This window comes from Heterodontus francisci, chromosome 1 (assembly GCF_036365525.1).
Source record: "Heterodontus francisci isolate sHetFra1 chromosome 1, sHetFra1.hap1, whole genome shotgun sequence".
Classification (NCBI taxonomy): Eukaryota; Metazoa; Chordata; class Chondrichthyes; order Heterodontiformes; family Heterodontidae; genus Heterodontus; species Heterodontus francisci.
Genome location: NC_090371.1, coordinates 2106885 through 2131018, shown reverse-complemented (window position 1 = coordinate 2131018; position 24134 = coordinate 2106885). Strand labels below are relative to the sequence as shown.

At 54.4% G+C, this 24134-nt stretch overlaps 1 protein-coding gene across 15 annotated transcripts in view; it reads right to left on the bottom strand.

Annotated features, from left to right (window-relative positions):
• LOC137363866 (rho-related BTB domain-containing protein 2-like) overlaps positions 1-24134 on the bottom strand; it is a 414041-nt gene that overhangs the window by 324069 nt on the left and 65838 nt on the right. The window lies entirely within an intron of this gene.

Genomic DNA, 24134 nt, shown 5'->3' with positions numbered 1-24134 from the left:
AGTGTGAGTGGCTGTTCCAGTGTGTGTGGCTGATCCAGTGTGAGTGCTGTTCCAGTGTGTGTGGCTGATCCAGTGTGTGTGGCTGTTCCAGTGTGAGTGCTGATCCAGTGTGAGTGCTGATCCAGTGTGAGTGGCTGTTCCAGTGTGTGTGGCTGTTCCAGTGTGTGTGGCTGTTCCAGTGAGTGTGGCTGTTCCAGTGAGTGTGGCTGTTCCAGTGAGTGTGGCTGTTCCAGTGAGTGTGGCTGTTCCAGTGTGTGTGGTTGTTCCAGTGTGAGTGCTGATCCAGCGTGTGGCTGTTCCAGTGTGTGTAGCTGTTCCAGTGTGAGTGCTGTTCCAGTGTGAGTGCTGTTCCAGTGTGAGTGCTGTTCCAGTGTGTGTGGCTGTTCCAGTGTGAGTGCTGATCCAGTGTGTGTGGCTGATCCAGTGTGTGTGGCTGTTCCAGTGTGAGTGCTGATCCAGCGTGTGGCTGTTCCAGTGTGAGTGGCTGTTGCAGTGTGTGTGGCTGTTCCAGTGTGTGTCGCTGTTTCAGTGTGTGTGGCTGTTCCAGTGTGAGTGCTGATCCAGTGTGTGTGGCTGATCCAGTGTGTGTGGCTGATCCAGTGTGTGTGGCTGATCCAGTGTGAGTGCTGATCCAGCGTGTGGCTGTTCCAGTGTGAGTGGCTGTTCCAGTGTGTGTGGCTGTTCCAGTGTGTGTGGCTGTTCCAGTGTGTGTGGCTGATCCAGTGTGTGTGGATGTTCCAGTGTGAGTGCTGATCCAGCGTGTGGCTGTTCCAGTGTGAGTGGCTGTTCCAGTGTGAGTGGCTGTTCCAGTGTGAGTGGCTGTTCCAGTGTGAGTGCTGTTCCAGTGTGAGTGCTGTTCCAGTGTGTGTGGCTGTTCCAGTGTGAGTGCTGTTCCAGTGTGAGTGCTGTTCCAGTGTGAGTGCTGTTCCAGTGTGTGTGGCTGTTCCAGTGAGTGTGGTTGTTTCAGTGTGAGTGCTGTTCCAGTGTGTGTGGCTGTTCCAGTATGTTTCGCTGTTTCAGTGTGTGTGGCTGTTCCAGTGTGAGTGCTGTTCCAGTGTGTGTGGCTGTTCCAGCGTGTGTGGCTGTTCCAGTGTGAGTGGCTGTTCCAGTGTGTGTGGCTGTTCCAGTGTGAGTGCTGTTCCAGTGTGAGTGCTGTTCCAGTGTGTGTTGCTGTTCCAGTGTGTGTGGCTGTTCCAGTGTGAGTGCTGTTCCAGTGTGTGTGGCTGTTCCAGTGTGAGTGCTGTTCCAGTGTGTGTGGCTGTTCCAGTGAGTGTGGCTGTTTCAGTGTGAGTGCTGTTCCAGTGTGTGTGGCTGTTCCAGTGTGTGCCGCTGTTTCAGTGTGTGTGGCTGTTCCAGTGTGAGTGCTGTTCCAATGTGTGTGGCTGTTCCAGCGTGTGTGGCTGTTCCAGTGTGAGTGGCTGTTCCAGTGTGTGTGGCTGTTCCAGTGTGAGTGCTGTTCCAGTGTGAGTGGCTGTTCCAGTGTGTGTGGCTGTTCCAGTGAGTGTGGCTGTTCCAGTGTGAGTGCTGTTCCAGTGTGTGTGGCTGTTCCAGTGTGAGTGCTGTTCCAGTGTGAGTGCTGTTCCAGTGTGTGTGGCTGTTCCAGTGTGTGTGGCTGTTCCAGTGTGAGTGCTGTTCCAGTGTGAGTGCTGTTCCAGTGTGAGTGCTGTTCCAGTGTGAGTGCTGTTCCAGTGTGAGTGCTGTTCCAGTGTGTGTGGCTATTCCAGTGTGTGTGGCTGTTCCAGTGTGAGTGCTGTTCCAGTGTGTGTGGCTGTTCCAGTGCGAGTGCTGTTCCAGTGTGTGTGGCTGATCCAGTGTGAGTGCTGTTCCAATGTGTGGGGCTGATCCAGTGTGTGTGGCTGTTCCAGTGTGAGTGCTGATCCAGCGTGTGGCTGTTCCAGTGTGAGTGGTTGTTCCAGTGTGTGTGGCTGTTCCAGTGAGTGTGGCTGTTCCGGTGTGAGTGCTGATCCAGTGTGTGTGGCTGATCCAGTGTGTGTGGCTGTTCCAGTGTGAGTGCTGTTCCAGTGTGAGTGGCTGTTCCAGTGTGAGTGGCTGTTCCAGTGAGTGTGGCTGTTCCAGTGAGTGTGGCTGTTCCAGTGTGAGTGCTGTTCCAGTGTGTGTGGCTGTTCCAGTGTGAGTGCTGTTCCAGTGTGTGTGGCTGTTCCAGTGTGTGTGGCTGTTCCAGTGTGAGTGCTGTTCCAGTGTGTGTGGCTGTTCCAGTGTGTGTGGCTGTTCCAGTGTGAGTGCTGTTCCAGTGTGTGTGGCTGTTCCAGTGTGAGTGCTGTTCCAGTGTGTGTGGCTGATCCAGTGTGAGTGCTGTTCCAGTGTGTGTGGCTGATCCAGTGTGTGTGGCTGTTCCAGTGTGAGTGCTGATCCAGCGTGTGGCTGTTCCAGTGTGAGTGGCTGTTCCAGTGTGTGTGGCTGTTCCAGTGTGTGTGGCTGTTCCAGTGAGTGTGGCTGTTCCAGTGTGTGTGGTTGTTCCAGTGTGAGTGCTGATCCAGCGTGTGGCTGTTCCAGTGTGTGTGGCTGTTCCAGTGTGTGTGGCTGTTCCAGTGTGAGTGCTGTTCCAGTGTGTGTGGCTGTTCCAGTGTGAGTGCTGATCCAGTGTGTGTGGCTGATCCAGTGTGTGTGGCTGATCCAGTGTGTGTGGCTGATCCAGTGTGTGTGGCTGTTCCAGTGTGAGTGCTGATCCAGCGTGTGGCTGATCCAGCGTGTGGCTGTTCCAGTGTGAGTGGCTGTTCCAGTGTGAGTGGCTGTTCCAGTGTGAGTGGCTGTTCCAGTGTGAGTGGCTGTTCCAGTGTGTGTGGCTGTTCCAGTGTGTGTGGCTGATCCAGTGTGTGTGGCTGATCCAGTGTGTGTGGCTGTTCCAGTGTGAGTGCTGATCCAGCGTGTGGCTGTTGCAGTGTGAGTGGCTGTTCCAGTGTGAGTGCTGTTCCAGTGTGTGTGGCTGTTCCAGTGTGAGTGCTGTTCCAGTGTGAGTGCTGTTCCAGTGTGAGTGCTGTTCCAGTGTGTGTGGCTGTTCCAGTGTGAGTGCTGTTCCAGTGTGTGTGGCTGTTCCAGTGAGTGTGGCTGTTTCAGTGTGAGTGCTGTTCCAGTGTGTGTGGCTGTTCCAGTATGTTTCGCTGTTCCAGTGTGTGTGGCTGTTCCAGTGTGAGTGCTGTTCCAGTGTGTGTGGCTGTTCCAGCGTGTGTCGCTGTTCCAGTGTGAGTGGCTGTTCCAGTGTGTGTGGCTGTTCCAGTGTGAGTGCTGTTCCAGTGTGAGTGCTGTTCCAGTGTGAGTGCTGTTCCAGTGTGAGTGCTGTTCCAGTGTGTGTTGCTGTTCCAGTGTGTGTGGCTGTTCCAGTGTGAGTGCAGTTCCAGTGTGTGTGGCTGTTCCAGTGTGAGTGCTGTTCCAGTGTGTGTGGCTGTTCTAGTGTGTGTGGCTGTTCCAGTGTGAGTGCTGTTCCAGTGTGTGTGGCTGTTCCAGTGTGAGTACTGTTCCAGTGTGTGTGGCTGTTCCAGTGAGTGTGGCTGTTCCAGTGTGAGGGCTGTTCCAGTGTGTGTCGCTGTTCCAGTGTGTGTCGCTGTTTCAGTGTGTGTGGCTGTTCCAGTGTGAGTGCTGTTCCAGTGTGTGTTGCTGTTCCAGTGTGTGTGGCTGTTCCAGTGTGAGTGCTGTTCCAGTGTGTGTGGCTGTTCCAGTGTGAGTGCTGTTCCAGTGTGTGTGGCTGTTCCAGTGTGAGTGCTGTTCCAGTGTGTGTGGCTGTTCCAGTGTGTGTGGCTGTTCCAGTGTGTGTGGCTGTTCCAGTGTGAGTGCTGTTCCAGTGTGAGTGCTGTTCCAGTGTGAGTGCTGTTCCAGTGTGAGTGCTGTTCCAGTGTGAGTGCTGTTCCAGTGTGAGTGCTGTTCCAGTGTGAGTGCTGTTCCAGTGTGAGTGCTGTTCCAGTGTGAGTGCTGTTCCAGTGTGTGTGGCTGTTCCAGTGTGAGTGGCTGTTCCAGTGTGTGTGGCTGATCCAGTGTGAGTGCTGTTCCAGTGTGTGTGGCTGATCCAGTGTGTGTGGCTGTTCCAGTGTGAGTGCTGATCCAGTGTGAGTGGCTGTTCCAGTGTGTGTGGCTGTTCCAGTGTGTGTGGCTGTTCCAGTGAGTGTGGCTGTTCCAGTGTGTGTGGTTGTTCCAGTGTGTGTGGTTGTTCCAGTGTGAGTGCTGATCCAGCGTGTGGCTGTTCCAGTGTGTGTGGCTGTTCCAGTGTGAGTGCTGTTCCAGTGTGAGTGCTGTTCCAGTGTGAGTGCTGTTCCAGTGTGTGTGGCTGTTCCAGTGTGAGTGCTGATCCAGTGTGTGTGGCTGATCCAGTGTGTGTGGCTGTTCCAGTGTGAGTGCTGATCCAGCGTGTGGCTGTTCCAGTGTGAGTGGCTGTTCCAGTGTGAGTGCTGTTCCAGTGTGTGTGCTGTTCCAGTGTGAGTGCTGTTCCAGTGTGAGTGCTGTTCCAGTGTGTGTGGCTGTTCCAGTGTGAGTGCTGTTCCAGTGTGTGTGGCTGTTCCAGTGAGTGTGGCTGTTTCAGTGTGAGTGCTGTTCCAGTGTGTGTGGCTGTTCCAGTATGTTTCGCTGTTCCAGTGTGTGTGGCTGTTCCAGTGTGAGTGCTGTTCCAGTGTGTGTGGCTGTTCCAGCGTGTGTCGCTGTTCCAGTGTGAGTGGCTGTTCCAGTGTGTGTGGCTGTTCCAGTGTGAGTGCTGTTCCAGTGTGAGTGCTGTTCCAGTGTGAGTGCTGTTCCAGTGTGAGTGCTGTTCCAGTGTGAGTGCTGTTCCAGTGTGAGTGCTGTTCCAGTGTGAGTGCTGTTCCAGTGTGAGTGCTGTTCCAGTGTGAGTGCTGTTCCAGTGTGAGTGCTGTTCCAGTGTGTGTTGCTGTTCCAGTGTGTGTGGCTGTTCCAGTGTGAGTGCTGTTCCAGTGTGTGTGGCTGTTCCAGTGTGAGTGCTGTTCCAGTGTGTGTGGCTGTTCTAGTGTGTGTGGCTGTTCCAGTGTGAGTGCTGTTCCAGTGTGTGTGGCTGTTCCAGTGTGAGTACTGTTCCAGTGTGTGTGGCTGTTCCAGTGAGTGTGGCTGTTCCAGTGTGAGGGCTGTTCCAGTGTGTGTCGCTGTTCCAGTGTGTGTCGCTGTTTCAGTGTGTGTGGCTGTTCCAGTGTGAGTGCTGTTCCAGTGTGTGTTGCTGTTCCAGTGTGTGTGGCTGTTCCAGTGTGAGTGCTGTTCCAGTGTGTGTGGCTGTTCCAGTGTGTGTGGCTGTTCCAGTGTGAGTGCTGTTCCAGTGTGTGTGGCTGTTCCAGTGTGAGTGCTGTTCCAGTGTGTGTGGCTGTTCCAGTGTGTGTGGCTGTTCCAGTGTGAGTGCTGTTCCAGTGTGTGTGGCTGTTCCAGTGTGAGTGCTGTTCCAGTGTGAGTGCTGTTCCAGTGTGAGTGCTGTTCCAGTGTGTGTGGCTGTTCCAGTGTGTGTGGCTGTTCCAGTGTGAGTGCTGTTCCAGTGTGTGTGGCTGTTCCAGTGTGAGTGCTGTTCCAGTGTGTGTGGCTGATCCAGTGTGAGTGCTGTTCCAGTGTGTGTGGCTGATCCAGTGTGTGTGGCTGTTCCAGTGTGAGTGCTGATCCAGTGTGAGTGGCTGTTCCAGTGTGTGTGGCTGTTCCAGTGTGTGTGGCTGTTCCAGTGAGTGTGGCTGTTCCAGTGTGTGTGGTTGTTCCGGTGTGAGTGCTGATCCAGCGTGTGGCTGTTCCAGTGTGTGTGGCTGTTCCAGTGTGTGGCTGTTCCAGTGTGTGTGGCTGTTCCAGTGTGAGTGCTGTTCCAGTGTGTGTGGCTGTTCCAGTGTGAGTGCTGATCCAGTGTGAGTGCTGATCCAGTGTGAGTGCTGATCCAGTGTGAGTGCTGATCCAGTGTGAGTGCTGATCCAGTGTGAGTGCTGATCCAGTGTGAGTGCTGATCCAGTGTGAGTGCTGATCCAGTGTGAGTGCTGATCCAGTGTGAGTGCTGATCCAGTGTGTGTGGCTGTTCCAGTGTGAGTGCTGATCCAGCGTGTGGCTGTTCCAGTGTGAGTGGCTGTTCCAGTGTGTGTGGCTGTTCCAGTGTGTGTGGCTGATCCAGTGTGTGTGGCTGTTCCAGTGTGTGTGGCTGTTCCAGTGTGAGTGCTGATCCAGCGTGTGGCTGTTCCAGTGTGAGTGGCTGTTCCAGTGTGAGTGCTGTTCCAGTGTGAGTGCTGTTCCAGTGTGTGTGGCTGTTCCAGTGTGTGTGGCTGTTCCAGTGTGAGTGCTGTTCCAGTGTGAGTGCTGTTCCAGTGTGAGTGCTGTTCCAGTGTGTGTGGCTGTTCCAGTGTGTGTGGCTGTTCCAGTGTGAGTGCTGTTCCAGTGTGTGTGGCTGTTCCAGTGTGAGTGCTGTTCCAGTGTGTGTGGCTGATCCAGTGTGAGTGCTGTTCCAGTGTGTGTGGCTGATCCAGTGTGTGTGGCTGTTCCAGTGTGAGTGCTGATCCAGCGTGTGGCTGTTCCAGTGTGAGTGGCTGTTCCAGTGTGTGTGGCTGTTCCAGTGTGTGTGGCTGTTCCAGTGAGTGTGGCTGTTCCAGTGTGTGTGGTTGTTCCAGTGTGAGTGCTGATCCAGCGTGTGGCTGTTCCAGTGTGTGTGGCTGTTCCAGTGTGTGTGGCTGTTCCAGTGTGAGTGCTGATCCAGTGTGAGTGCTGATCCAGTGTGAGTGCTGATCCAGTGTGAGTGCTGATCCAGTGTGAGTGCTGATCCAGTGTGAGTGCTGATCCAGTGTGTGTGGCTGATCCAGTGTGTGTGGCTGTTCCAGTGTGAGTGCTGATCCAGCGTGTGGCTGTTCCAGTGTGAGTGGCTGTTCCAGTGTGTGTGGCTGTTCCAGTGTGTGTGGCTGATCCAGTGTGTGTGGCTGTTCCAGTGTGAGTGCTGATCCAGCGTGTGGCTGTTCCAGTGTGAGTGCTGTTCCAGTGTGAGTGCTGTTCCAGTGTGTGTGGCTGTTCCAGTGTGAGTGCTGTTCCAGTGTGAGTGCTGTTCCAGTGTGTGTGGCTGTTCCAGTGTGAGTGCTGTTCCAGTGTGTGTGGCTGTTCCAGTGAGTGTGGCTGTTTCAGTGTGAGTGCTGTTCCAGTGTGTGTGGCTGTTCCAGTATGTTTCGCTGTTTCAGTGTGTGTGGCTGTTCCAGTGTGAGTGCTGTTCCAGTGTGAGTGCTGTTCCAGTGTGTGTGGCTGTTCCAGTGTGAGTGCTGTTCCAGTGTGTGTGGCTGTTCCAGTGTGAGTGGCTGTTCCAGTGTGTGTGGCTGTTCCAGTGTGTGTGGCTGTTCCAGTGTGAGTGCTGTTCCAGTGTGTGTGGCTGTTCCAGTGTGAGTGCTGTTCCAGTGTGAGTGCTGTTCCAGTGTGAGTGCTGTTCCAGTGTGAGTGCTATTCCAGTGTGAGTGCTGTTCCAGTGTGTGTGGCTGTTCCACTGTGAGTGCTGTTCCAGTGTGAGTGCTGTTCCAGTGTGAGTGCTGTTCCAGTGTGAGTGCTGTTCCAGTGTGTGTGGCTGTTCCAGTGTGTGTGGCTGTTCCAGTGTGTGTGGCTGTTCCAGTGTGAGTGCTGTTCCAGTGTGTGTGGCTGTTCCAGTGTGAGTGCTGTTCCAGTGTGTGTGGCTGATCCAGTGTGAGTGCTGTTCCAGTGTGTGTGGCTGATCCAGTGTGTGTGGCTGTTCCAGTGTGAGTGCTGATCCAGCGTGTGGCTGTTACAGTGTGAGTGGCTGTTCCAGTGTGTGTGGCTGTTCCAGTGTGTGTGGCTGTTCCAGTGTGTGTGGCTGTTCCAGTGAGTGTGGCTGTTCCAGTGTGTGTGGTTGTTCCAGTGTGAGTGCTGATCCAGCGTGTGGCTGTTCCAGTGTGTGTGGCTGTTCCAGTGTGAGTGCTGTTCCAGTGTGTGTGGCTGTTCCAGTGTGAGTGCTGATCCAGTGTGAGTATTGATCCAGTGTGAGTGCTGATCCAGTGTGTGTGGCTGATCCAGTGTGTGTGGCTGTTCCAGTGTGAGTGCTGATCCAGCGTGTGGCTGTTCCAGTGTGAGTGGCTGTTCCAGTGTGTGTGGCTGTTCCAGTGTGTGTGGCTGATCCAGTGTGTGTGGCTGTTCCAGTGTGAGTGCTGATCCAGCGTGTGGCTGTTCCAGTGTGAGTGGCTGTTCCAGTGTGAGTGCTGTTCCAGTGTGAGTGCTGTTCCAGTGTGTGTGGCTGTTCCAGTGTGAGTGCTGTTCCAGTGTGTGTGGCTGTTCCAGTGTGTGTGGCTGTTCCAGTGTGAGTGCTGTTCCAGTGTGTGTGGCTGTTCCAGTGTGAGTGCTGATCCAGCGTGTGGCTGTTCCAGTGTGAGTGGCTATTCCAGTGTGTGTGGCTGTTCCAGTGTGTGTGGCTGTTCCAGTGAGTGTGGCTGTTCCAGTGTGTGTGGTTGTTCCAGTGTGAGTGCTGATCCAGCGTGTGGCTGTTCCAGTGTGTGTGGCTGTTCCAGTGTGTGTGGCTGTTCCAGTGTGTGTGGCTGTTCCAGTGTGAGTGCTGTTCCAGTGTGTGTGGCTGTTCCAGTGTGAGTGCTGATCCAGTGTGAGGGCTGATCCAGTGTGAGTGCTATTCCAGTGTGAGTGCTGTTCCAGTGTGTGTGGCTGTTCCAGTGTGAGTGCTGTTCCAGTGTGAGTGCTGATCCAGCGTGTGGCTGTTCCAGTGTGAGTGCTGTTCCAGTGTGAGTGCTGTTCCAGTGTGTGTGGCTGTTCCAGTGTGAGTGCTGTTCCAGTGTGAGTGCTGTTCCAGTGTGTGTGGCTGTTCCAGTGTGAGTGCTGTTCCAGTGTGTGTGGCTGTTCCAGTGAGTGTGGCTGTTTCAGTGTGAGTGCTGTTCCAGTGTGTGTGGCTGTTCCAGTATGTTTCGCTGTTTCAGTGTGTGTGGCTGTTCCAGTGTGAGTGCTGTTCCAGTGTGTGTGGCTGTTCCAGTGTGAGTGCTGTTCCAGTGTGTGTGGCTGTTCCAGTGTGAGTGCTGTTCCAGTGTGTGTGGCTGTTCCAGTGTGTGTGGCTGTTCCAGTGTGTGTGGCTGTTCCAGTGTGAGTGCTGTTCCAGTGTGTGTGGCTGTTCCAGTGTGAGTGCTGTTCCAGTGTGAGTGCTGTTCCAGTGTGAGTGCTGTTCCAGTGTGAGTGCTGTTCCAGTGTGAGTGCTATTCCAGTGTGAGTGCTGTTCCACTGTGAGTGCTGTTCCAGTGTGAGTGCTGTTCCAGTGTGAGTGCTGTTCCAGTGTGAGTGCTGTTCCAGTGTGAGTGCTGTTCCAGTGTGTGTGGCTGTTCCAGTGTGTGTGGCTGTTCCAGTGTGAGTGCTGTTCCAGTGTGTGTGGCTGTTCCAGTGTGAGTGCTGTTCCAGTGTGTGTGGCTGATCCAGTGTGAGTGCTGTTCCAGTGTGAGTGCTGTTCCAGTGTGAGTGCTGTTCCAGTGTGAGTGCTGTTCCAGTGTGTGTGGCTGTTCCAGTGTGAGTGCTGTTCCAGTGTGAGTGCTGTTCCAGTGTGTGTGGCTGTTCCAGTGTGAGTGCTGTTCCGGTGTGTGTGGCTGTTCCAGTGTGTGTCGCTGTTTCAGTGTGTGTGGCTGTTCCAGTGTGAGTGCTGTTCCAGCGTGTGTGGCTGTTCCAGCGTGTGTGGCTGTTCCAGCGTGTGTCGCTGTTCCAGTGTGAGTGGCTGTTCCAGTGTGAGTGCTGTTCCAGTGTGAGTGGCTGTTCCAGTGTGTGTGGCTGTTCCAGTGAGTGTGGCTGTTCCAGTGTGAGTGCTGTTCCAGTGTGAGTGCTGTTCCAGTGTGTGTGGCTGTTCCAGTGTGAGTGCTGTTCCAGTGTGAGTGCTGTTCCAGTGTGAGTGCTGTTCCAGTGTGTGTGGCTGTTCCAGTGTGAGTGCTGTTCCAGTGTGTGTGGCTGTTCCAGTGTGTGTGGCTGTTCCAGTGTGTGTGGCTGTTCCAGTGTGAGTGCTGTTCCATTGTGTGTGGCTGTTCCAGTGCGAGTGATGTTCCAGTGTGTGTGGCTGATCCAGTGTGAGTGCTGTTCCAATGTGTGGGGCTGATCCAGTGTGTGTGGCTGTTCCAGTGTGAGTGCTGATCCAGCGTGTGGCTGTTCCAGTGTGAGTGGCTGTTCCAGTGTGTGTGGCTGTTCCAGTGTGTGGCTGTTCCGGTGTGAGTGCTGATCCAGTGTGTGTGGCTGTTCCAGTGTGAGTGCTGTTCCAGTGTGTGTGGCTGTTCCAGTGTGAGTGCTGTTCCAGTGTGAATGCTGTTCCAGTGTGAGTGCTGATCCAGCGTGTGGCTGTTCCAGTGTGTGTGGCTGTTCCAGTGTGAGTGCTGTTCCAGTGTGAGTGCTGTTCCAGTGTGTGTGGCTGTTCCAGTGTGAGTGCTGTTCCAGTGTGAGTGCTGTTCCAGTGTGTGTGGCTGTTCCAGTGTGAGTGCTGTTCCAGTGTGAGTGCTATTCCAGTGTGAGTGCTGTTCCAGTGTGTGTGGCTGTTCCACTGTGAGTGCTGTTCCAGTGTGAGTGCTGTTCCAGTGTGAGTGCTGTTCCAGTGTGAGTGCTGTTCCAGTGTGTGTGGCTGTTCCAGTGTGTGTGGCTGTTCCAGTGTGTGTGGCTGTTCCAGTGTGAGTGCTGTTCCAGTGTGTGTGGCTGTTCCAGTGTGAGTGCTGTTCCAGTGTGTGTGGCTGATCCAGTGTGAGTGCTGTTCCAGTGTGTGTGGCTGATCCAGTGTGTGTGGCTGTTCCAGTGTGAGTGCTGATCCAGCGTGTGGCTGTTACAGTGTGAGTGGCTGTTCCAGTGTGTGTGGCTGTTCCAGTGTGTGTGGCTGTTCCAGTGTGTGTGGCTGTTCCAGTGAGTGTGGCTGTTCCAGTGTGTGTGGTTGTTCCAGTGTGAGTGCTGATCCAGCGTGTGGCTGTTCCAGTGTGTGTGGCTGTTCCAGTGTGAGTGCTGTTCCAGTGTGTGTGGCTGTTCCAGTGTGAGTGCTGATCCAGTGTGAGTATTGATCCAGTGTGAGTGCTGATCCAGTGTGTGTGGCTGATCCAGTGTGTGTGGCTGTTCCAGTGTGAGTGCTGATCCAGCGTGTGGCTGTTCCAGTGTGAGTGGCTGTTCCAGTGTGTGTGGCTGTTCCAGTGTGTGTGGCTGATCCAGTGTGTGTGGCTGTTCCAGTGTGAGTGCTGATCCAGCGTGTGGCTGTTCCAGTGTGAGTGGCTGTTCCAGTGTGAGTGCTGTTCCAGTGTGAGTGCTGTTCCAGTGTGTGTGGCTGTTCCAGTGTGAGTGCTGTTCCAGTGTGTGTGGCTGTTCCAGTGTGTGTGGCTGTTCCAGTGTGAGTGCTGTTCCAGTGTGTGTGGCTGTTCCAGTGTGAGTGCTGATCCAGCGTGTGGCTGTTCCAGTGTGAGTGGCTATTCCAGTGTGTGTGGCTGTTCCAGTGTGTGTGGCTGTTCCAGTGAGTGTGGCTGTTCCAGTGTGTGTGGTTGTTCCAGTGTGAGTGCTGATCCAGCGTGTGGCTGTTCCAGTGTGTGTGGCTGTTCCAGTGTGTGTGGCTGTTCCAGTGTGTGTGGCTGTTCCAGTGTGAGTGCTGTTCCAGTGTGTGTGGCTGTTCCAGTGTGAGTGCTGATCCAGTGTGAGGGCTGATCCAGTGTGAGTGCTATTCCAGTGTGAGTGCTGTTCCAGTGTGTGTGGCTGTTCCAGTGTGAGTGCTGTTCCAGTGTGAGTGCTGATCCAGCGTGTGGCTGTTCCAGTGTGAGTGCTGTTCCAGTGTGAGTGCTGTTCCAGTGTGTGTGGCTGTTCCAGTGTGAGTGCTGTTCCAGTGTGAGTGCTGTTCCAGTGTGTGTGGCTGTTCCAGTGTGAGTGCTGTTCCAGTGTGTGTGGCTGTTCCAGTGAGTGTGGCTGTTTCAGTGTGAGTGCTGTTCCAGTGTGTGTGGCTGTTCCAGTATGTTTCGCTGTTTCAGTGTGTGTGGCTGTTCCAGTGTGAGTGCTGTTCCAGTGTGTGTGGCTGTTCCAGTGTGAGTGCTGTTCCAGTGTGTGTGGCTGTTCCAGTGTGAGTGCTGTTCCAGTGTGTGTGGCTGTTCCAGTGTGTGTGGCTGTTCCAGTGTGTGTGGCTGTTCCAGTGTGAGTGCTGTTCCAGTGTGTGTGGCTGTTCCAGTGTGAGTGCTGTTCCAGTGTGAGTGCTGTTCCAGTGTGAGTGCTGTTCCAGTGTGAGTGCTGTTCCAGTGTGAGTGCTATTCCAGTGTGAGTGCTGTTCCACTGTGAGTGCTGTTCCAGTGTGAGTGCTGTTCCAGTGTGAGTGCTGTTCCAGTGTGAGTGCTGTTCCAGTGTGAGTGCTGTTCCAGTGTGAGTGCTGTTCCAGTGTGTGTGGCTGTTCCAGTGTGTGTGGCTGTTCCAGTGTGAGTGCTGTTCCAGTGTGTGTGGCTGTTCCAGTGTGAGTGCTGTTCCAGTGTGTGTGGCTGATCCAGTGTGAGTGCTGTTCCAGTGTGAGTGCTGTTCCAGTGTGAGTGCTGTTCCAGTGTGAGTGCTGTTCCAGTGTGTGTGGCTGTTCCAGTGTGAGTGCTGTTCCAGTGTGAGTGCTGTTCCAGTGTGTGTGGCTGTTCCAGTGTGAGTGCTGTTCCGGTGTGTGTGGCTGTTCCAGTGTGTGTCGCTGTTTCAGTGTGTGTGGCTGTTCCAGTGTGAGTGCTGTTCCAGCGTGTGTGGCTGTTCCAGCGTGTGTGGCTGTTCCAGCGTGTGTCGCTGTTCCAGTGTGAGTGGCTGTTCCAGTGTGAGTGCTGTTCCAGTGTGAGTGGCTGTTCCAGTGTGTGTGGCTGTTCCAGTGAGTGTGGCTGTTCCAGTGTGAGTGCTGTTCCAGTGTGAGTGCTGTTCCAGTGTGTGTGGCTGTTCCAGTGTGAGTGCTGTTCCAGTGTGAGTGCTGTTCCAGTGTGAGTGCTGTTCCAGTGTGTGTGGCTGTTCCAGTGTGAGTGCTGTTCCAGTGTGTGTGGCTGTTCCAGTGTGTGTGGCTGTTCCAGTGTGTGTGGCTGTTCCAGTGTGAGTGCTGTTCCATTGTGTGTGGCTGTTCCAGTGCGAGTGATGTTCCAGTGTGTGTGGCTGATCCAGTGTGAGTGCTGTTCCAATGTGTGGGGCTGATCCAGTGTGTGTGGCTGTTCCAGTGTGAGTGCTGATCCAGCGTGTGGCTGTTCCAGTGTGAGTGGCTGTTCCAGTGTGTGTGGCTGTTCCAGTGTGTGGCTGTTCCGGTGTGAGTGCTGATCCAGTGTGTGTGGCTGTTCCAGTGTGAGTGCTGTTCCAGTGTGTGTGGCTGTTCCAGTGTGAGTGCTGTTCCAGTGTGAATGCTGTTCCAGTGTGAGTGCTGATCCAGCGTGTGGCTGTTCCAGTGTGTGTGGCTGTTCCAGTGTGAGTGCTGTTCCAGTGTGAGTGCTGTTCCAGTGTGTGTGGCTGTTCCAGTGTGAGTGCTGATCCAGTGTGTGTTGCTGATCCAGTGTGTGTTGCTGATCCAGTGTGTGTTGCTGATCCAGTGTGTGTTGCTGATCCAGTGTGTGTGGCTGTTCCAGTGTGAGTGCTGATCCAGCGTGTGGCTGTTCCAGTGTGTGTGGCTATTCCAGTGTGTGTGGCTGATCCAGTGTGTGTGGCTGTTCCAGTGTGAGTGCTGATCCAGCGTGTGGCTGTTCCAGTGTGAGTGGCTGTTCCAGTGTGAGTGCTGTTCCAGTGTGAGTGCTGTTCCAGTGTGAGTGCTGTTCCAGTGTGAGTGCTGTTCCAGTGTGTGTGGCTGTTCCAGTGTGAGTGCTGTTCCGGTGTGTGTGGCTGTTCCAGTGTGTGTCGCTGTTTCAGTGTGTGTGGCTGTTCCAGTGTGAGTGCTGTTCCAGCGTGTGTGGCTGTTCCAGCGTGTGTCGCTGTTCCAGTGTGAGTGGCTGTTCCAGTGTGTGTGGCTGTTCCAGTGTGAGTGCTGTTCCAGTGTGAGTGGCTGTTCCAGTGTTTGTGGCTGTTCCAGTGAGTGTGGCTGTTCCAGTGTGAGTGCTGTTCCAGTGTGTGTGGCTGTTCCAGTGTGAGTGCTGTTCCAGTGTGAGTGCTGTTCCAGTGTGTGTGGCTGTTCCAGTGTGAGTGCTGTTCCAGTGTGAGTGCTGTTCCAGTGTGTGTGGCTGTTCCAGTGTGTGTGGCTGTTCCAGTGTGAGTGCTGTTCCATTGTGTGTGGCTGTTCCAGTGCGAGTGATGTTCCAGTGTGTGTGGCTGATCCAGTGTGAGTGCTGTTCCAATGTGTGGGGCTGATCCAGTGTGTGTGGCTGTTCCAGTGTGAGTGCTGATCCAGCGTGTGGCTGTTCCAGTGTGAGTGGCTGTTCCAGTGTGTGTGGCTGTTCCAGTGTGTGGCTGTTCCAGTGTGTGGCTGTTCCAGTGAGTGTGGCTGTTCCGGTGTGAGGGCTGATCCAGTGTGTGTGGCTGATCCAGTGTGTGTGGCTGTTCCAGTGTGAGTGCTGTTCCAGTGTGAGTGGCTGTTCCAGTGTGTGTGGCTGTTCCAGTGAGTGTGGCTGTTCCAGTGTGAGTGCTGTTCCAGTGTGTGTGGCTGTTCCAGTGTGAGTGCTGTTCCAGTGTGTGTGGCTGTTCCAGTGTGAGTGCTGTTCCAGTGTGAGTGCTGTTCCAGTGTGAGTGCTGTTCCAGTGTGAGTGCTGTTCCAGTGTGTGTGGCTGTTCCAGTGTGTGTGGCTGTTCCAGTGTGAGTGCTGTTCCAGTGTGTGTGGCTGTTCCAGTGTGAGTGCTGTTCCAGTGTGTGTGGCTGATCCAGTGTGAGTGCTGTTCCAGTGTGTGTGGCTGATCCAGTGTGTGTGGCTGTTCCAGTGTGAGTGCTGATCCAGCGTGTGGCTGTTCCAGTGTGAGTGGCTGTTCCAGTGTGAGTGGCTGTTCCAGTGTGTGTGGCTGTTCCAGTGTGTGTGGCTGTTCCAGTGTGTGTGGCTGTTCCAGTGTGTGTGGCTGTTCCAGTGAGTGTGGCTGTTCCAGTGAGTGTGGCTGTTCCAGTGTGTGTGGTTGTTCCAGTGTGAGTGCTGATCCAGCGTGTGGCTGTTCCAGTGTGTGTGGCTGTTCCAGTGTGTGTGGCTGTTCCAGTGTGAGTGCTGTTCCAGTGTGAGTGCTGTTCCAGTGTGTGTGGCTGTTCCAGTGTGAGTGCTGATCCAGTGTGAGTGCTGATCCAGTGTGTGTGGCTGATCCAGTGTGTGTGGCTGATCCAGTGTGAGTGCTGATCCAGCGTGTGGCTGTTCCAGTGTGAGTGGCTGTTCCAGTGTGTGTGGCTGTTCCAGTATGTGTGGCTGATCCAGTGTGTGTGGATGTTCCAGTGTGAGTGCTGATCCAGCGTGTGGCTGTTCCAGTGTGAGTGGCTGTTCCAGTGTGAGTGGCTGTTCCAGTGTGAGTGCTGTTCCAGTGTGTGTGGCTGTTCCAGTGTGAGTGCTGTTCCAGTGTGAGTGCTGTTCCAGTGTGAGTGCTGTTCCAGTGTGTGTGGCTGTTCCAGTGAGTGTGGCTGTTTCAGTGTGAGTGCTGTTCCAGTGTGTGTGGCTGTTCCAGTATGTTTCGCTGTTTCAGTGTGTGTGGCTGTTCCAGTGTGAGTGCTGTTCCAGTGTGTGTGGCTGTACCAGCGTGTGTGGCTGTTCCAGTGTGAGTGGCTGTTCCAGTGTGTGTGGCTGTTCCAGTGTGAGTGCTGTTGCAGTGTGAGTGCTGTTCCAGTGTGTGTTGCTGTTCCAGTGTGAGTGCTGTTCCAGTGTGTGTGGCTGTTCCAGTGTGTGTCGCTGTTTCAGTGTGTGTGGCTGTTCCAGTGTGAGTGCTGTTCCAATGTGTGTGGCTGTTTCAGCGTGTGTGGCTGTTCCAGTGTGAGTGGCTGTTCCAGTGTGTGTGGCTGTTCCAGTGTGAGTGCTGTTCCAGTGTGAGTGGCTGTTCCAGTGTGAGTGGCTGTTCCAGTGTGTGCGGCTGTTCCAGTGAGTGTGGCTGTTCCAGTGTGAGTGCTGTTCCAGTGTGTGTGGCTGTTCCAGTGTGAGTGCTGTTCCAGTGTGAGTGCTGTTCCAGTGTGTGTGGCTGTTCCAGTGTGTGTGGCTGTTCCAGTGTGAGTGCTGTTCCAGTGTGAGTGCTGTTCCAGTGTGAGTGCTGTTCCAGTGTGAGTGCTGTTCCAGTGTGTGTGGCTATTCCAGTGTGTGTGGCTGTTCCAGTGTGAGTGCTGTTCCAGTGTGTGTGGCTGTTCCAGTGCGAGTGCTGTTCCAGTGTGTGTGGCTGATCCAGTGTGAGTGCTGTTCCAATGTGTGGGGCTGATCCAGTGTGTGTGGCTGTTCCAGTGTGAGTGCTGATCCAGCGTGTGGCTGTTCCAGTGTGAGTGGTTGTTCCAGTGTGTGTGGCTGTTCCAGTGTGTGTGGCTGTTCCAGTGAGTGTGGCTGTTCCGGTGTGAGTGCTGATCCAGTGTGTGTGGCTGATCCAGTGTGTGTGGCTGTTCCAGTGTGAGTGCTGTTCCAGTGTGAGTGGCTGTTCCAGTGTGAGTGGCTGTTCCAGTGAGTGTGGCTGTTCCAGTGAGTGTGGCTATTCCAGTGTGAGTGCTGTTCCAGTGTGTGTGGCTGTTCCAGTGTGAGTGCTGTTCCAGTGTGAGTGCTGTTCCAGTGTGTGTGGCTGTTCCAGTCTGTGTGGCTGTTCCAGTGTGAGTGCTGTTCCAGTGTGTGTGGCTGTTCCAGTGTGAGTGCTGTTCCAGTGTGTGTGGCTGATCCAGTGTGAGTGCTGTTCCAGTGTGTGTGGCTGATCCAGTGTGTGTGGCTGTTCCAGTGTGAGTGCTGATCCAGCGTGTGGCTGTTCCAGTGTGAGTGCTGTTCCAGTGTGAGTGGCTGTTCCAGTGTGAGTGGCTGTTCCAGTGAGTGTGGCTGTTCCAGTGAGTGTGGCTATTCCAGTGTGAGTGCTGTTCCAGTGTGTGTGGCTGTTCCAGTGTGAGTGCTGTTCCAGTGTGAGTGCTGTTCCAGTGTGAGTGCTGTTCCAGTGTGTGTGGCTGTTCCAGTGTGTGTGGCTGTTCCAGTGTGAGTGCTGTTCCAGTGTGTGTGGCTGTTCCAGTGTGAGTGCTGTTCCAGTGTGTGTGGCTGATCCAGTGTGAGTGCTGTTCCAGTGTGTGTGGCTGATCCAGTGTGTGTGGCTGTTCCAGTGTGAGTGCTGATCCAGCGTGTGGCTGTTCCAGTGTGAGTGGCTGTTCCAGTGTGTGTGGCTGTTCCAGTGTGTGTGGCTGTTCCAGTGAGTGTGGCTGTTCCAGTGTGTGTGGTTGTTCCAGTGTGAGTGCTGATCCAGCGTGTGGCTGTTCCAGTGTGTGTGGCTGTTCCAGTGTGTGTGGCTGTTCCAGTGTGAGTGCTGTTCCAGTGTGTGTGGCTGTTCCAGTGTGTGTGGCTGTTCCAGTGTGAGTGCTGATCCAGTGTGTGTGGCTGATCCAGTGTGTGTGGCTGATCCAGTGTGTGTGGCTGATCCAGTGTGTGTGGCTGTTCCAGTGTGAGTGCTGATCCAGCGTGTGGCTGATCCAGCGTGTGGCTGTTCCAGTGTGAGTGGCTGTTCCAGTGTGTGTGGCTGTTCCAGTGTGTGTGTTTCTGATCCAGTGTGTGTGGCTGTTCCAGTGTGAGTGCTGATCCAGCGTGTGGCTGTTCCAGTGTGAGTGGCTGTTCCAGTGTGAGTGCTGTTCCAGTGTGTGTGGCTGTTCCAGTGTGAGTGCTGTTCCAGTGTGAGTGCTGTTCCAGTGTGAGTGCTGTTCCAGTGTGTGTGGCTGTTCCAGTGAGTGTGGCTGTTTCAGTGTGAGTGCTGTTCCAGTGTGTGTGGCTGTTCCAGTATGTTTCGCTGTTCCAGTGTGTGTGGCTGTTCCAGTGTGAGTGCTGTTCCAGTGTGTGTGGCTGTTCCAGCGTGTGTCGCTGTTCCAGTGTGAGTGGCTGTTCCAGTGTGTGTGGCTGTTCCAGTGTGAGTGCTGTTCCAGTGTGAGTGCTGTTCCAGTGTGAGTGCTGTTCCAGTCTGTGTTGCTGTTCCAGTGTGTGTGGCTGTTCCAGTGTGAGTGCAGTTCCAGTGTGTGTGGCTGTTCCAGTGTGAGTGCTGTTCCAGTGTGTGTGGCTGTTCTAGTGTGTGTGGCTGTTCCAGTGTGAGTGCTGTTCCAGTGTGTGTGGCTGTTCCAGTGTGAGTACTGTTCCAGTGTGTGTGGCTGTTCCAGTGAGTGTGGCTGTTCCAGTGTGAGGGCTGTTCCAGTGTGTGTCGCTGTTCCAGTGTGTGTCGCTGTTTCAGTGTGTGTGGCTGTTCCAGTGTGAGTGCTGTTCCAGTGTGTGTTGCTGTTCCAGTGTGTGTGGCTGTTCCAGTGTGAGTGCTGTTCCAGTGTGTGTGGCTGTTCCAGTGTGAGTGCTGTTCCAGTGTGTGTGGCTGTTCCAGTGTGAGTGCTGTTCCAGTGTGTGTGGCTGTTCCAGTGTGTGTGGCTGTTCCAGTGTGAGTGCTGTTCCAGTGTGAGTGCTGTTCCAGTGTGAGTGCTGTTCCAGTGTGAGTGCTGTTCCAGTGTGAGTGCTGTTCCAGTGTGAGTGCTGTTCCAGTGTGAGTGCTGTTCCAGTGTGAGTGCTGTTCCAGTGTGTGTGGCTGTTCCAGTGTGAGTGCTGTTCCAGTGTGTGTGGCTGTTCCAGTGTGAGTGGCTGTTCCAGTGTGTGTGGCTGATCCAGTGTGTGTGGCTGTTCCAGTGTGAGTGCTGATCCAGTGTGAGTGGCTGTTCCAGTGTGTGTGGCTGTTCCAGTGTGTGTGGCTGTTCCAGTGAGTGTGGCTGTTCCAGTGTGTGTGGTTGTTCCAGTGTGAGTGCTGATCCAGCGTGTGGCTGTTCCAGTGTGTGTGGCTGTTCCAGTGTGAGTGCTGTTCCAGTGTGAGTGCTGTTCCAGTGTGTGTGGCTGTTCCAGTGTGAGTGCTGATCCAGTGTGAGTGCTGATCCAGTGTGAGTGCTGATCCAGTGTGAGTGCTGATCCAGTGTGTGTGGCTGATCCAGTGTGTGTGGCTGTTCCAGTGTGAGTGCTGATCCAGCGTGTGGCTGTTCCAGTGTGAGTGGCTGTTCCAGTGTGTGTGCTGTTCCAGTGTGAGTGCTGTTCCAGTGTGAGTGCTGTTCCAGTGTGTGTGGCTGTTCCAGTGTGAGTGCTGTTCCAGTGTGTGTGGCTGTTCCAGTGAGTGTGGCTGTTTCAGTGTGAGTGCTGATCCAGCGTGTGGCTGTTCCAGTGTGAGTGGCTGTTCCAGTGTGAGTGCTGTTCCAGTGTGTGTGCTGTTCCAGTGTGAGTGCTGTTCCAGTGTGAGTGCTGTTCCAGTGTGTGTGGCTGTTCCAGTGTGAGTGCTGTTCCAGTGTGTGTGGCTGTTCCAGTGAGTGTGGCTGTTTCAGTGTGAGTGCTGTTCCAGTGTGTGTGGCTGTTGCAGTATGTTTCGCTGTTCCAGTGTGTGTGGCTCTTCCAGTGTGAGTGCTGTTCCAGTGTGTGTGGCTGTTCCAGCGTGTGTCGCTGTTCCAGTGTGAGTGGCTGTTCCAGTGTGTGTGGCTGTTCCAGTGTGAGTGCTGTTCCAGTGTGAGTGCTGTTCCAGTGTGAGTGCTGTTCCAGTGTGAGTGCTGTTCCAGTGTGAGTGCTGTTCCAGTGTGAGTGCTGTTCCAGTGTGAGTGCTGTTCCAGTGTGAGTGCTGTTCCAGTGTGAGTGCTGTTCCAGTGTGAGTGCTGTTCCAGTGTGAGTGCTGTTCCAGTGTGAGTGCTGTTCCAGTGTGAGTGCTGTTCCAGTGTGAGTGCTGTTCCAGTGTGTGTTGCTGTTCCAGTGTGTGTGGCTGTTCCAGTGTGAGTGCTGTTCCAGTGTGTGTGGCTGTTCCAGTGTGAGTGCTGTTCCAGTGTGTGTGGCTGTTCTAGTGTGTGTGGCTGTTCCAGTGTGAGTGCTGTTCCAGTGTGTGTGGCTGTTCCAGTGTGAGTACTGTTCCAGTGTGTGTGGCTGTTCCAGTGAGTGTGGCTGTTCCAGTGTGAGGGCTGTTCCAGTGTGTGTCGCTGTTCCAGTGTGTGTCGCTGTTTCAGTGTGTGTGGCTGTTCCAGTGTGAGTGCTGTTCCAGTGTGTGTTGCTGTTCCAGTGTGAGTGGCTGTTCCAGTGTGAGTGCTGTTCCAGTGTGTGTGGCTGTTCCAGTGTGAGTGCTGTTCCAGTGTGTGTGGCTGTTCCAGTGTGAGTGCTGTTCCAGTGTGTGTGGCTGTTCCAGTGTGTGTGGCTGTTCCAGTGTGAGTGCTGTTCCAGTGTGAGTGCTGTTCCAGTGTGTGTGGCTGTTCCAGTGTGTGTGGCTGTTCCAGTGTGAGTGCTGTTCCAGTGTGTGTGGCTGTTCCAGTGTGAGTGCTGTTCCAGTGTGTGTGGCTGATCCAGTGTGAGTGCTGTTCCAGTGTGTGTGGCTGATCCAGTGTGTGTGGCTGTTCCAGTGTGAGTGCTGATCCAGTGTGAGTGGCTGTTCCAGTGTGTGTGGCTGTTCCAGTGTGTGTGGCTGTTCCAGTGTGTGTGGTTGTTCCAGTGTGAGTGCTGATCCAGCGTGTGGCTGTTCCAGTGTGTGTGGCTGTTCCAGTGTGTGTGGCTGTTCCAGTGTGAGTGCTGTTCCAGTGTGTGTGGCTGTTCCAGTGTGAGTGCTGATCCAGTGTGAGTGCTGATCCAGTGTGAGTGCTGATCCAGTGTGAGTGCTGATCCAGTGTGAGTGCTGATCCAGTGTGAGTGCTGATCCAGTGTGTGTGGCTGATCCAGTGTGTGTGGCTGTTCCAGTGTGAGTGCTGATCCAGCGTGTGGCTGTTCCAGTGTGAGTGGCTGTTCCAGTGTGTGTGGCTGTTCCAGTGTGTGTGGCTGATCCAGTGTGTGTGGCTGTTCCAGTGTGAGTGCTGATCCAGCGTGTGGCTGTTCCAGTGTGAGTGGCTGTTCCAGTGTGAGTGCTGTTCCAGTGTGAGTGCTGTTCCAGTGTGTGTGGCTGTTCCAGTGTGTGTGGCTGTTCCAGTGTGAGTGCTGTTCCAGTGTGAGTGCTGTTCCAGTGTGAGTGCTGTTCCAGTGTGTGTGGCTGTTCCAGTGTGTGTGGCTGTTCCAGTGTGAGTGCTGTTCCAGTGTGTGTGGCTGTTCCAGTGTGAGTGCTGTTCCAGTGTGTGTGGCTGATCCAGTGTGAGTGCTGTTCCAGTGTGTGTGGCTGATCCAGTGTGTGTGGCTGTTCCAGTGTGAGTGCTGATCCAGCGTGTGGCTGTTCCAGTGTGAGTGGCTGTTCCAGTGTGTGTGGCTGTTCCAGTGTGTGTGGCTGTTCCAGTGTGTGTGGCTGTTCCAGTGAGTGTGGCTGTTCCAGTGTGTGTGGTTGTTCCAGTGTGAGTGCTGATCCAGCGTGTGGCTGTTCCAGTGTGTGTGGCTGTTCCAGTGTGTGTGGCTGTTCCAGTGTGAGTGCTGTTCCAGTGTGTGTGGCTGTTCCAGTGTGAGTGCTGATCCAGTGTGAGTGCTGATCCAGTGTGAGTGCTGATCCAGTGTGAGTGCTGATCCTGTGTGAGTGCTGATCCAGTGTGTGTGGCTGATCCAGTGTGTGTGGCTGTTCCAGTGTGAGTGCTGATCCAGCGTGTGGCTGTTCCAGTGTGAGTGGCTGTTCCAGTGTGTGTGGCTGTTCCAGTGTGTGTGGCTGTTCCAGTGTGTGTGGCTGATCCAGTGTGTGTGGCTGTTCCAGTGTGAGTGCTGATCCAGCGTGTGGCTGTTCCAGTGTGAGTGCTGTTCCAGTGTGAGTGCTGTTCCAGTGTGTGTGGCTGTTCCAGTGTGAGTGCTGTTCCAGTGTGAGTGCTGTTCCAGTGTGAGTGCTGTTCCAGTGTGTGTGGCTGTTCCAGTGTGAGTGCTGTTCCAGTGTGTGTGGCTGTTCCAGTGAGTGTGGCTGTTTCAGTGTGAGTGCTGTTCCAGTGTGTGTGGCTGTTCCAGTATGTTTCGCTGTTTCAGTGTGTGTGGCTGTTCCAGTGTGAGTGCTGTTCCAGTGTGTGTGGCTGTTCCAGTGTGAGTGCTGTTCCAGTGTGTGTGGCTGTTCCAGTGTGAGTGCTGTTCCAGTGTGTGTGGCTGTTCCAGTGTGTGTGGCTGTTCCAGTGTGAGTGCTGTTCCAGTGTGTGTGGCTGTTCCAGTGTGAGTGCTGTTCCAGTGTGAGTGCTGTTCCAGTGTGAGTGCTATTCCAGTGTGAGTGCTGTTCCAGTGTGTGTGGCTGTTCCACTGTGAGTGCTGTTCCAGTGTGAGTGCTGTTCCAGTGTGAGTGCTGTTCCAGTGTGTGTGGCTGTTCCAGTGTGTGTGGCTGTTCCAGTGTGAGTGCTGTTCCAGTGTGTGTGGCTGTTCCAGTGTGAGTGCTGTTCCAGTGTGTGTGGCTGATCCAGTGTGAGTGCTGTTCCAGTGTGTGTGGCTGATCCAGTGTGTGTGGCTGTTCCAGTGTGAGTGCTGATCCAGCGTGTGGCTGTTCCAGTGTGAGTGCTGTTCCAGTGTGTGTGGCTGTTCCAGTGTGAGTGCTGTTCCAGTGTGAGTGCTGTTCCAGTGTGAGTGCTGTTCCAGTGTGAGTGCTATTCCAGTGTGAGTGCTATTCCAGTGTGAGTGCTGTTCCAGTGTGTGTGGCTGTTCCACTGTGAGTGCTGTTCCAGTGTGAGTGCTGTTCCAGTGTGAGTGCTGTTCCAGTGTGAGTGCTGTTCCAGTGTGTGTGGCTGTTCCAGTGTGTGTGGCTGTTCCAGTGTGAGTGCTGTTCCAGTGTGTGTGGCTGTTCCAGTGTGAGTGCTGTTCCAGTGTGTGTGGCTGATCCAGTGTGAGTGCTGTTCCAGTGTGTGTGGCTGATCCAGTGTGTGTGGCTGTTCCAGTGTGAGTGCTGATCCAGCGTGTGGCTGTTACAGTGTGAGTGGCTGTTCCAGTGTGTGTGGCTGTTCCAGTGTGTGTGGCTGTTCCAGTGTGTGTGGCTGTTCCAGTGAGTGTGGCTGTTCCAGTGTGTGTGGTTGTTCCAGTGTGAGTGCTGATCCAGCGTGTGGCTGTTCCAGTGTGTGTGGCTGTTCCAGTGTGAGTGCTGTTCCAGTGTGTGTGGCTGTTCCAGTGTGAGTGCTGATCCAGTGTGAGTATTGATCCAGTGTGAGTGCTGATCCAGTGTGTGTGGCTGATCCAGTGTGTGTGGCTGATCCAGTGTGTGTGGCTGTTCCAGTGTGAGTGCTGATCCAGCGTGTGGCTGTTCCAGTGTGAGTGGCTGTTCCAGTGTGTGTGGCTGTTCCAGTGTGTGTGGCTGATCCAGTGTGTGTGGCTGTTCCAGTGTGAGTGCTGATCCAGCGTGTGGCTGTTCCAGTGTGAGTGGCTGTTCCAGTGTGAGTGCTGTTCCAGTGTGTGTGGCTGTTCCAGTGTGAGTGCTGTTCCAGTGTGTGTGGCTGTTCCAGTGTGTGTGGCTGTTCCAGTGTGAGTGCTGTTCCAGTGTGTGTGGCTGTTCCAGTGTGAGTGCTGTTCCAGTGTGTGTGGCTGATCCAGTGTGAGTGCTGTTCCAGTGTGTGTGGCTGATCCAGTGTGTGTGGCTGTTCCAGTGTGAGTGCTGATCCAGCGTGTGGCTGTTCCAGTGTGAGTGGCTATTCCAGTGTGTGTGGCTGTTCCAGTGTGTGTGGCTGTTCCAGTGAGTGTGGCTGTTCCAGTGTGTGTGGTTGTTCCAGTGTGAGTGCTGATCCAGCGTGTGGCTGTTCCAGTGTGTGTGGCTGTTCCAGTGTGTGTGGCTGTTCCAGTGTGTGTGGCTGTTCCAGTGTGAGTGCTGTTCCAGTGTGTGTGGCTGTTCCAGTGTGAGTGCTGATCCAGTGTGAGGGCTGATCCAGTGTGTGTGGCTGTTCCAGTGTGTGTGGCTGTTCCAGTGTGAGTGCTGTTCCAGTGTGTGTGGCTGTTCCAGTGTGAGTGCTGTTCCAGTGTGAGTGCTGTTCCAGTGTGAGTGCTATTCCAGTGTGAGTGCTGTTCCAGTGTGTGTGGCTGTTCCAGTGTGAGTGCTGTTCCAGTGTGAGTGCTGATCCAGCGTGTGGCTGTTCCAGTGTGAGTGCTGTTCCAGTGTGAGTGCTGTTCCAGTGTGTGTGGCTGTTCCAGTGTGAGTGCTATTCCAGTGTGAGTGCTGTTCCAGTGTGTGTGGCTGTTCCAGTGTGAGTGCTGTTCCAGTGTGAGTGCTGATCCAGCGTGTGGCTGTTCCAGTGTGAGTGCTGTTCCAGTGTGAGTGCTGTTCCAGTGTGTGTGG